This window comes from Meleagris gallopavo, chromosome 3 (genome assembly GCF_000146605.3).
Source record: "Meleagris gallopavo isolate NT-WF06-2002-E0010 breed Aviagen turkey brand Nicholas breeding stock chromosome 3, Turkey_5.1, whole genome shotgun sequence".
In the NCBI taxonomy this organism is placed as follows: Eukaryota; Metazoa; Chordata; class Aves; order Galliformes; family Phasianidae; genus Meleagris; species Meleagris gallopavo.
Genome location: NC_015013.2, coordinates 10,978,636 through 10,990,422, shown reverse-complemented (window position 1 = coordinate 10,990,422; position 11,787 = coordinate 10,978,636). Strand labels below are relative to the sequence as shown.

Here is an 11,787-nt window from a genome sequence, read left to right as displayed (position 1 = left end):
TAACATACTTGAAGAAGCCTTTTTTATTATCCTTTATCACTTTAGCCAGATTCAATTCCAGACGGGCTTTAGCCTTCCTCGTCGCATCCCTGCAGGCCCTGACTACATTCCTATATTCTTCCCAAGTGATCAGACCCTTTTTCCACATTTCATGGACAAACAGACTGTAGAAGTGAGGGTGTATCACCCAGGAAGAATATAGGGATGCTGTCTGGACTTGCAGAGATGAGATTAGGATAGTCAAGGCACAGATGGAACTGAACTTGGTGAGGGATGTTAAAAACAACAAGAAGGGATTCTACAGGTACACAGGTCAGAAGAGGCAAGTCAAAGAGAGTGTACCTCCTGTGCTAAATGGGAAATAATAACTGGCTACAATAGGTACAGAAAAGGCTGAGGTACTCAATCACTTCTTTGCCTCAGTCTTTACTGACAGCCAGGATCCTCACATCCCTGAACCTCACATTCCTGAACCTGAACGTCTAGATGGGAAATGGGGGTGCAAACTCCCCCCACTGTAAGTGTAGAGCATGTCTAAGACTGACTCATGAGAATGAATGTGTATAAGTCCATGGGGCCAGATGCATGCGTCCCAGAGTCCTACGGGAGCTGGCTGATGTGGTTGCTGAGCCACTCTCCATCATATTTGAAAAGTTATGAATCTAATGAGGTTCAGTGCAAGGTTTTGCACTTGGGTCGAGGTAGTCCCAGACTATACAGACTGGGAAAAGAACTCCTTGAGAGTAGCCCTGCAAAGAAGGACTTATGGGTCCTGGTGGATGAAAAGCTGGACATGAGCCAATATTGTGCACTTGCAGCCTGGAAGGCCAATGGTATCCTGGATTCCATCAAAAGAGGGGTGGCCAGCAGGATGAAGGAGGCGTTCGTCCCCCTGTATTCTGACCTCATGAGGCCCCAGCTGGAGTACTGCATCCAAGTCTGGGGCCCTCAACACAGGAAAGATTAGGAGCTTTTGGAGAGAGTCCAGAGGAGGCCATGAAGATGACTCAAGGGCTGGAGCACCTCTCCTATAAATATAGGCTGAAGGAACTGGGCTTTTTCAGTCTGGAAAAGAGAAGGCTGCGGGGAGACCTCATTGGAGCCTTCTAGTGTTTAAAGGGAGTTGATAAACATAAGGGAAATCAACTTTTTACAAAGTAGATAATGATAGGACAAAGGAGAATGGTTTTAAACTTAAGGAAGGGAGATTTAGCTTAGATGTCAGGGGGAAGTTTTTTACAGAGAGAGTGGTAAGGTGCTGGAACAGGTTGCTCAGAGAGGTTGTGGATATCCCTGGAGGTTTTCAAGGTTTTCACCTTGGATGGGACCCTAGGCAATCTCATCTGGTTCATGATCTACTGTCTGGGTAACTCTGTGGCAGGGGGGCTGGAACTTGACAGTCATTAAGCTCCCTTCCAACCCAAGCCATTTTATGAAAATGATCAGATCCATGGAAGAGAGAAGAGACAGTGGCACTGTGAGGCAAGAGGCAGTAGAAGAGAGAACCCACATGTATGAGAAGAGTGAGCCATAGCTGAGGTCTCCAGGAAACCAAGTGAGAGAAAGGATGATGACAATGAGTGTGGGTGCAGCACTGAGGCTGAAATGAAGGCTGTGAGGATGTGAGAGGTTGCCTGGTGGGGTTAAGGAATTCACCCAGCCTTATAGAGATGTTCGATTCACCCAAGAAGCAGAGATGCTGAAGATGCGACTCATCTTATCATGAAGCAATGTCAGCTAAATGGTATATCTACTCCTTTCTGAGAAGAGGACCTACTGTAATTATGCCAGAAGGCAGCAAATGCACAAAATGAACTAACACTTTTGTCTTCCAGCCCTCTGCTCCTGGGTGACAAGCAGAAGGGCAGACCTTTGGGATGAAGGCTGTGTGTGTGTTTGAGGGTGATCTCCTAGGAGATTTTCCCCAGGCTTGGGTGTTGCCCAAGGAAACATGAGCTGGTTTCTGCATTGCTTCACTCCCAAGCTCATCAGCAGGGAGGGCTCTCCTGAGCAAACTTCTCAGGTGGGTTTCACTTCTGCTGGCAGCACCTATCTGCACATGGATCTGCCGGTATCCTCAGTGTCACTCAAGTCCCCATAGCCTGCAGTAGTCCTGGTCACAGGACAGTCAGGCTTGATCTCCTTACAGAGATTAACAGCCACCCTCCATATGCCTTGAGGTCATGGGGAGCCTTCCTACAGGCTTGGCTCCAGCCCTAGAACTCATGTAGGTGAGCAAGGGGGAAATCATCACCCTGAGCTCAGACCTGCTGCCCCCCCAGCTTCCCACAACTGCCCACTTGCAGCGCAAAGGGCTGCTGCAATACCAGCCAAACCAGACCATCTCATCTGCAGAAAGCAGGAGGACCCCTGTGTGAATGAGGCACGAGCAATGCAGTCAGTGATGGCTCAAAACCTCGGCACAGCTCTTCGAAAATAGTACAAGGGAGTAGAAAGGGCTATGGAGGTAGAAGAAGTGTTTTTGACATTCCTTTATTAATAATCTATGAAGGAAAATATCCTGAAATAACAGCCAAGATTGGCAGTAGTTCTGTGGCACTTGCCAACTCCTCCTCCTGATCCTCTGCACAGATAGCAGCAGCAGGCAAGAGGTCAGCAGCTCGGTCCTGGTGGCTTCTGAAACACGCTTGGTGCCATCATAGGGCAAACTCAGCAGAGATGCTGGACTTCCAGGCAAGTAGAATGTTTAGTTTAGCACAGGCTTACATCTTGAAAGGGTCAGGGTCTTTTGGTCCAGGCCCTGGGTGCAGGCAGAGGTCCTGTGTATCTCCAACTAAGGCAAAAATATAAACCAGCTCACAAGATGTTGCATAAAGTTGCCAAAACGTGAGCTTTGGTACTGGCTCACCATCTGCATCTAGGTACATGTAACAACACAGTAAATACCGTTTGCATGTATTTGCAGATATAATGGTGAGATAAATGGTAAGGATAGTATGGAAAAGGTCTGGTTAGGAACAAGAAATGTTAAAAACAGGCATCTCCATTTTTGTTACTACTGCTACTTCATATAGAAATAATGCTTTCATTGATTTGACCAAAAGTGGTCATCACAGATCGTAGAAATAATCAAAAGAGAAATTAATAGGAAGGTTGTTATTATTTTTATAAGTTTTTCTATAGCCTGAAGAGGCTGAAGAGCTGTCCCTGAGCATCACAGTATGATCTGATGCAGGATGAACTCCTTTGGAAATGCAGCAGCATCAGCCTGTTCAGATTGGAGTAGAAGGGAGAGTCTCAGAACGAGTCATGTTTGAGACACCGAACGGGAGACAAGGAGAGTTAAATCTTACCACAGGCATGTCCAACCAGTTACCCATAGGTAGCATGCCACCCAGCACTGCTCGCACTGCAGCTGCCCCCTGCCCCGCACCATCATGGTGATGGCTTTCCCTGCCAAGCAGCCTGGCTTGGCCCACAGCATGCATTTACTGCTCACAACAACCACACACACAGCAGTGTGCAATCGGCACTGTCTGAGCTGAAACCGAGGCACAGAGAGGGTGCAGCACAGCACTGACTCAAGTGATAGCATAATAATTGTATGCATTGTGATATACTGCCTAAACTCAGTTGTGTAAACAGTAAAAAGTGTGTGTTTTCTGTTTTGATCATGAATTTGAGAATGGGCTTCAAGATTGTCTTTTTTTTTTTTTTGTCAACTCCTTTTTCAATTGACATAAATACATTACTTGTGAATTTTCAAATGGAATGTTTAGAGCTGCTATCAAAAATTTGACCATGTCTCTTTACCAGACTTTTATAAGCCCTCTCTTGCCAGAGAGAAACAGCCGTCACTTCATAACTACATCTTATTCATATCGTCACTTTTTGGCAGCGCATTTATGAACAATTGTTTTCAAGAATTAAGTACAAGAACAGTAAAAGTTCATCAAAAATCTCAAACACCTTGAGAGTTCACTAAGAATGGCAACCACTGCCACTGAACCAGATTGAAGCATTGATTTCACAAAAATGTGGTGAAATATCCTACTAGTTTTGTTTTCGTTGCTCTCTTTTTCATATGTTCTAATTAAAAAAAAATGCTAATTATGTAGATTAACTACATTATATATTTTATGAGGGCTTTGCTGAAAGTAATGCTTTCTATTTTATGATGCTGGCTCATGACATCAGAGGTGAATGTTGGTGGTATGGCAGTAGAGGCTGAATCTTCCCAACAATAACCCGTTACATTTTGTTGCTGTGTGACAAATGGCAGCAGTGGGACAGTCTGACAAAATGGTGACTGACATGGAAGTGCATATGAAGCAAAGATGCATCATTACCCCTCCGTGCAGAAAAAGAGGCACACATTGACATTCATCAATACTTGCTGAACATTTCTGGAGACCAAACAGTGGATGTGAGCACAGTGAGGCAGTGGGTGGTGTATTTCAGCAGCAGTGACAGCAACAGTGGTCATCTCCACTGGTGCAGATGTTTACAAGTGTGGCATGCAGACTCTTGTTCATCACTGGCAAAAATCCAGATCTAATGGTGGTGACTGTGTTGAAACATAGTGTTTTGTATCTGAGAATCTGCTCTGGTAAGTAGTGTTACTGTACTGGTTGCCATTTTCATGGAAATTACTAGGAGGAATTAATTCTGGAGCAGCCAGTGTGGCCCTGAATGATTCCTCTTCACTCACTGTGGCCCAGGAAAGCCAAAAGATTGGAAAATCATCTTACCATCTTTAATGTGGGGTTGTAGACAATGCTTCTCTGTGATGGCAAACAACATTTTTCAGGCTTCTGCTTAAAACGCACACAGTCAGAAGAAAAGGAGTCAAGGACGATGACTGAAACTTATCTGTATTGCAGTATTACCTAGGCTAATAACCATCATAATTACTGCTCACTTATCCTCATTTCTCTTGAAGAAATGCCCTGCGTACAAGAGGGTTTTATTGTGTGGCAGCATATGACTGATTGTACACTTTCAGGATGTGATTCTACTCTAGATGTAGCCAGATCCTCAGAGAGAGGAGTTTTGTTCATCCCTCATATTGCTCCAGGGGCTCTCTTTGGTGTCTGGCACTTCCTGCCCCTGCAAACCATTGCTTCTTTTTGCAGCTTGCTTGTAACTGCTTCCTTTTATGCCTGGCTTAGCCTAGCTCCCAAATACAGGGGGCCAGTTCCCTTTCTGCTGGGGGATACTTCCACCTTCACATTCTAATGTGCTGGCACACTCTGGTTGCATTTAGGTTCCCAGCTTTGCACAGAGGAGTTTAAAGACCTTAAGATGTCCCCATGGAAGCAACACCACGTTTCAAGGGGATGCTACTATTCATGCAGTGCAGGGAAGCCCTTATTAAAAAAGTAAAAACAACTACATCTTTGTTCCTACTTCTCGACAGTGTCCCTTTAACAGCACTCAACAGCTGTTAAATGGGATAATCGCCTGTTATCCTCATGTCATTAATTCAAATGCTAATGGCTGTCAGTGCATAAGAGGTTATTCAGCCATCCGGCACCCCAGGTACGCTGTGCATGAGAAGGATGCTGAAGCGATTAAGCTTCCTTCTGGGACTCTAGAAACATTTAAAAGAAATGCTTCCAGATGAACTTGGAGAGGAGATAATGGCCAAGATGGAAAGAGAAACTGGGCAGGGAAGATGCCAGCAGGAAGGACTTGTGCATTTTGATCCTCTCAGGTGCTCCATCCATCCCTAAGCTGAGTACGCCAAGCCTGCTCCAGCCTGAGCACAGCCCCCTGTGCCAGCAGATATAGTCAAGGCTGACTTGGATTTCCAAATGCTTAACCCTTGCAGCAGCAGTGTTCAGAAAGTCCAGCCAAGGTTTCGCTGTCCTGAGTGAACTACTGTCCCATTTGCACACTGTTGCAGCAGTGCAATGCTTGCTATCGATATGGATTAATTTACCCTGTGGATTTGGTTTCTACCACATCTGCCTCACCAGTACTTTCTGTTTGAGGGTGCCCTGATCCCAGACATTGCCATCACAGGTCTAGCGAGTGGTATGGAGGAGGAGAAAAGAGATGTTAACAGATCGATGTGATATCCTGGAGGAGTACACACAGAAGGAAAGGGGGGGAAAACAGCTGGGAAAGAGGGCAGCTTTTCCATGGCACTCAGCCATTCTCAACAAAAATGCCTATGACCACATTCCCCAGACAGATCAGTCATCAATTAGCACTCACATTTTTTGATTTCAAAGAATCTGTTTTGACATCAAAACAGAGGTGCATTTCTAAACCTGGTCTTAACCCCTGAAGGCTGCTAACTGTTAGGAAAGTTCCATGGCTAAAGCACATCCTAAGCTTCAGCGCCCATTCTCTGCTGTAAGTGCAGTAATCCTGAGCTCAGCTGCTCTGGCCTTGCACCTCCAGTCCCCTCAGTGCATCATTCCCAACAGTACAAACTCCACTTCTTCGCCAACATGTTACTTACGCCCCAGGAAAGCTGTTCTTCTTGCACATTCAAATATATATACATATATCTGTTGCTATGACAGTGGTGTGGGTTACAACCAACAATTTTAGCTGCACTAAGCTTAAAACAGCAACAGAGTTAACAACTGCTCTGCTTCCTCCCGGGACACGCAGGGCCGGATGCAGGCTGCCAGCTCACGGGTGCAGCCAGGCCTCTTCCCTGCGGGCTCAGGGCGGCCACCATGCTGCGGCATTCCATGCGGCCTGCGGGGCTGACCCAGTTTCTCCCTGGAGCTGTCATGGCAACCCGCACGGTTGGATCTCCTGCTGCATGGAAGCAAGGCCCTGAGAAGTGCTGGGGGATGAACGGGAGGGGGCTTGGCTTTTTGCTTCTCCTGCACGCAGCCTCCTTGGCCTGCCTCATTAGCGTAGCTAAGGGGCTGCCTCTCCTTGCTCCCATCCCTGTGAACATGGGGCCGTTGCCCACCCAGAGCAAACACAGATGTGAAGGCCGTCAAGCTGAGCTTTATCCTCAAAACCCATCAGCCTGAGTGGGAGGAGAAAAATGCTCCACACTGCGGGGCAGACACCCAAAAATTGCTCCTTTGTCATAGAGATGAGGCAAAGAAAAAAAAAGCTGGCTGTGAGGTTTGATTTATAAAGGGAAATTTTAGTTGCCCAGCCTGGCTAAGCAATATCAAGAACAAGGAAAGTGAAAAGCAGCCAGCAAGTGCCGGAAGGGCCCTGGCAGCAGGAAAAAAGGCACCAGTGTGCTTGCAGACAGCAAGAGGTGCAGAAAGCACACACTAAGTGGGAGCACAGGGATGACATTTGAAAAGGGGGAGATTTAGGCAGAACAGCAGGAAAGGCTTCATGACAGTGAGATCTATGCGCTGGAGCAGTCCCTCAGGAGCAGCCCTGGAAGCCTCATCACTTGGCATCCGAGAAGCGAGCCGGAGGAGAGCTGCAAGCCCTGGAAAAGCCTCAGCCAAAGCTTGCTGAACTCAACAGCCAGGCGTGCATTAACTGCAGGAGGCTTGGCTCAGAGAGAACTCTGCAGATAGGTTTGAGCCTGCAGAGACAAGAGGGGCTTTGGGAGATGACAGGGCGATGGAGGATCTGAGATGAGTGGCTTCCCCATGACGGGAGCTGGGAAGCAAATGGGGATAGGGAAAGAAAGCATCCCTTCTCCTTTAAGAGAGCATATCTGCCAGTGAGGAGCTGCTCTACTCTGGCCATGGCACAGAGTCAGGGCTCAGGCTTCTGTTAGCCTGGGCCCCTGGGAAGGCCAGCTGCCAAAAGGAAAAAGAAGGGCAATTTTGCTTTAGTCAGGAGGTAGAGCATGGGTGGGTGGAAAAGAAAATGAGGGAGAGAGGGGGTGAGTACACACAAGAGAGAAAACACATGCACCGTATGTCTCTGGATGCTGAGCAGCAAGCAGCCAGGTAGGAAGGAGTTTGGATGTGGGAGCGGAGGCAATGGATGCAGGCAGGAGCCACAGCTCTACTTCCCTCCTACCAAGGAACAGCCTTGCCCCAAAACTGTGCTAAAGATCCTCCTGAAGCTAAGTCACCAGCCTTTCCCACCACAACAGGAACTTCTTTCATAGGGAAAATCCTTGCTTGGATTGCCCTTAGGACTGGCACAGCCTCTAAAGCTTGATGCCAGCTTCCCATCCCAAGTGTTCCTCCTGTCTCCCAACAAAGGCACCTGTGCATGAAGGGCAGCCACTGAGTCATGCAGTAGACGGCCAGGTGTGGGCAATTAAAGGACTAACCAAGCTGTGTGTACAGAAGCCCTGAAAGTGCTTGGTGCCTATGCTACCCATCACTGCTTTTGTTGCTGTATCCCACTATTTCAGTGTGCTGTCCTGTCCATCTAAACAGCAAAATCCACAGGGCAGGAAATGACAGCCTGCACTATGGCCAAGCCAACAGAAATAAATGGCGTTAAAGCGGAAAGCCTAATTTAAGAGGAAAGCACGGTGGAGAGGTTACACTTATTTCCAGTCCAAGCATTGCAAACCCAGGGAAACCAGAGTTAAAGTTATGCCTAAAATAAACTCAAACTTGTAGAAGTGTGGCAGTGCAAAACCAAGAAGTACAAACAGCCTGAATTCTGCCCTGCAGTGACACATAACCATATGACTGTGATTAAAATGTTTTAGTACTTGTGCTCCTACACTAGATTACCCTGATAAATACAGCGTTTTTTCATATTCCCTTCTCTTGTCCCTGCTCCTGCAAACCTCTGCCCCAGATAGTGACAGCAGCACTGATTTTGCTGCCTGCCAGGAATGGCAATACATGTGGGGGGTACAAGGCATCTGCGATGGGAGCCTGGGGCTCACATCTCAGAGATTACATCCCTGCTGCTACTGAGCCCTGGGCTGTGGGAGGGGAGCTAAGCCCTGCATCAAGGCTGCGGAGAAAAAGGGAAGGCTTTCCCTCACACCTTGTGTACCACTGTATTCTACACCCACATTGTTATTTTACAAGCCCATTAAAACCTGGGTTTTAAAGTGCCGAGAAAATAAAAGGAAGACAAAGAAAAATCATCTGGATAAACAATTATGGCTTTTTGTCAAGGACTTGGGAGATAATCGAGTCCAGATATGTTCCATGCTCATATTTACATGCAAAACTGTACTTACTGAGCTAGAAAAAATGTCTGATTACTATCAGGAGCCAGCTGTGCCAGCAGCTGGGTACATGCAAGCTCTGAGGAGCTAAGAAGGGCTTCCCATGCTAGCAGAGGGCATCACCTGCCCCCCAGTACCTGCAATGGCCATGTAAGGGCTGCGTCTGCCCCGGCTACCCTCCAGTTTGATCTGAAATGCCTCTGCAGAAGTCCTATTTAATAGGAGCGTGGGTGGCCTGAATCGTCCCCATGTGTTTAAATATTGGGCATGAAGTTACAGCCATTCCCTTGTTTGCACTTTGGCTGCTGGGCAGCAGGAATACCCTTGGCATTACTCAGAAGCAGACATATTAATAAGCTGGCAGATATTTCATCGTTTACAGTTTATCGTTCTATAGTTTGCATAAATACACACATGCACACCCCATCTCTGCTTACTCCTATGTTGACTTCCTGCAAGTTATTTTAATTGGCCTTTCTCTATCATTTTACCAAGTTTTCTGCTGAGTAGAGGAGCAGGTCTTGTCATCAGCAGGCCTTTTGTATGTTACATGAATCCCAGTGACAGCATTGGTAGTATTATTTCTTTGCAACCTGTATGCCTAATGGATGCTAATTGTGAATAATTTTTATTAAACAAAGCATTAGAGCTTTTACCAAGATAATGCTCTAGAGTGGACTCAATGGGAGCCAGTTTGGATGTCATTTTTTAGTGTGTGAATAAAGCAGTTTTTCATCAGAGAAAAATGCTTTATTTGCTGACACTGAAGTTTCTTGTGGGAATGCATCACTTTTTTAATTAAATTTTCATCTGGAAGTTTTTTTTCAGGTCAAAAAAAGAATTTCTGGTCAAAACCATAACGGGAAAGAACACACAGGAAGCCAGGCTGTGATCTGAGCCCAGCAGATCCTCTCATATCCCAGAGATGGAGCCAACAGCTGCCCTGCCACACAGCCACCCATCAACTGGCCTCCCACACCCTGGGCACCAGGAGCATCCCCAAGCAGGAAAGGATCCTCTGCTGCAATATGATCTATGAGAAGATGCCTGGTCCCACCCACCTTCCCTTCCATATTGGCAAACTGCTTTTAGGTAAAGCATCAGTCGGGCTTTAGCAGTGCCCTCCACACACCCATCCACATGGCACAGCTCAGCCAGGATGCGGGATGTGGGAAGTGGCTGTGACCTGCTCCTCGGTTCACCCTAGTAAGAGTAAGTCATAAGCGTTGCAGCTCCTTCACTGCAGTTGAAAGAGAATTGAACATTGTCAGAAAGGATCAAAATCAGGCCTGGAGCATGTGTTTGTGCGTGTGTGTGTGTGTGGTTTCACAACACCTCCCTCTCCACCCCAGCAGCCACACCAGTTTCCTCAAAGAAAAGCAGAACAGTGGAGCACAGACCCAGTGCTCTGCCGTGATGTATTAGAGCCTTGTTTTTCCCACTGCTTGAAGAACTGACCCAGCCCCCTCAAATGTTCCCAGCATATTTGGATTGTGAGTCAGAGACCACAATGGAGATACTTGCCTGGCTTGACAAAGTTTAAGCATCTACTGCCAAGTAGTAATCGCTGATTTTTGCTCTGTCACTCATAAGCCCTGCTCCTGCTGCCCTACCCATGCAAACATATGGCCTCATTGAGAAAGCAAGGGCTGCCTCTCAGGTGCTTATCTGCAGCATCTGCAGGTCCTCACACTGCCTTTTGTGCAGAGCAAGATGGGAACCTGCAGGTACCCATGGTTAAAGCAAGTAAGAGTGAACATAGAAAAGAACAGCAGCAATACTGAAAAAAGAGGAAAGTAGGAAGGGCCTCACCTTGGCAATCAGGGTCTAACATTCAAAATAAAAAGAATCAAGATGGATTTCTTGCTCTTTGTAAGCAGTTCGCTTAGCAAAACATCCTAATGCTGAAGAGTTAATCTGTGAGGGACCATACGAACTCCATTTGGCCACCACGAGCAGCACTGCAGTAACCTCTGGCAAAAGGGAGCAGCCAGGAGCAGGAAACATTAACTGTGTCATTCGCCATAGATGAAGCCACCTGCTGCCATAAGATAGCATCCAAAGAATCAAAATATTTTTGCTGCTCTTTGCCCTGCAGATGCAAGAGGGCTGCAGCTGTGAGTAAGCCTTTCCTCCCAGCCATGCTGGGCTGCGGCGCTGCCACTCATCAAGAAGGCATGCAAGGTCGCTCTGCCTTCCAGCACATTAACCCAGCAGTACCCAAAAAACTTCATCTTCCCCGGCGTTTTTTCCTCATTGCCGTTTTTCCTTGCAGCACCAGCAGAAATGCTGCCATCCAGGGGCAGAGCTAAGAGCAAACACAATGTGGGGCTGGGCAGATAGGCTCAAGCACGTGCCCTGTCCAGAGCCAAGTCCTTTCAGTATCTAAAGGGGTGCTATAAGAAAGAAGGAGACAGACTCTTCAGCAGGATCTGTTGCCGTAAGACAAGGGGAAATTGTTTCCAATGAAAACCAGAGAGATTTAGATTAGATATAACAAAGAAGTTTTTTTTACAATGTGGCTGGTGAGGCACTGGCACAGGTAGCCCAGAGAGGTGATGAAAACTCCATCTCTGGAGACATTCAAGTCAGGCTGGACATGGCTCTGAGCAGCCTGATCTCACGGTAGGAGACCCTGTTTGTTGCAGGGAGGTTGGACTAAATGACATTTAAGGGTCCCTTCCAACTCAAATGATTGTGTCCCATGAATCTGTGATAAGTCTTCTACTTTT

At 47.0% G+C, this 11,787-nt stretch overlaps 1 long non-coding RNA gene across 1 annotated transcript in view; it reads right to left on the bottom strand.

Annotated features, from left to right (window-relative positions):
• Window positions 1–1,266: 1,266 nt before the first annotated feature.
• LOC116216423 overlaps window positions 1,267–11,787 on the bottom strand; it is a 33,050-nt gene continuing 22,529 nt past the window's right edge. The window contains exon 3 of the long non-coding RNA XR_004159136.1: window positions 1,267–2,794. This is a non-coding gene — a long non-coding RNA (uncharacterized LOC116216423). The remainder of the gene's footprint in view (window positions 2,795–11,787) is intronic.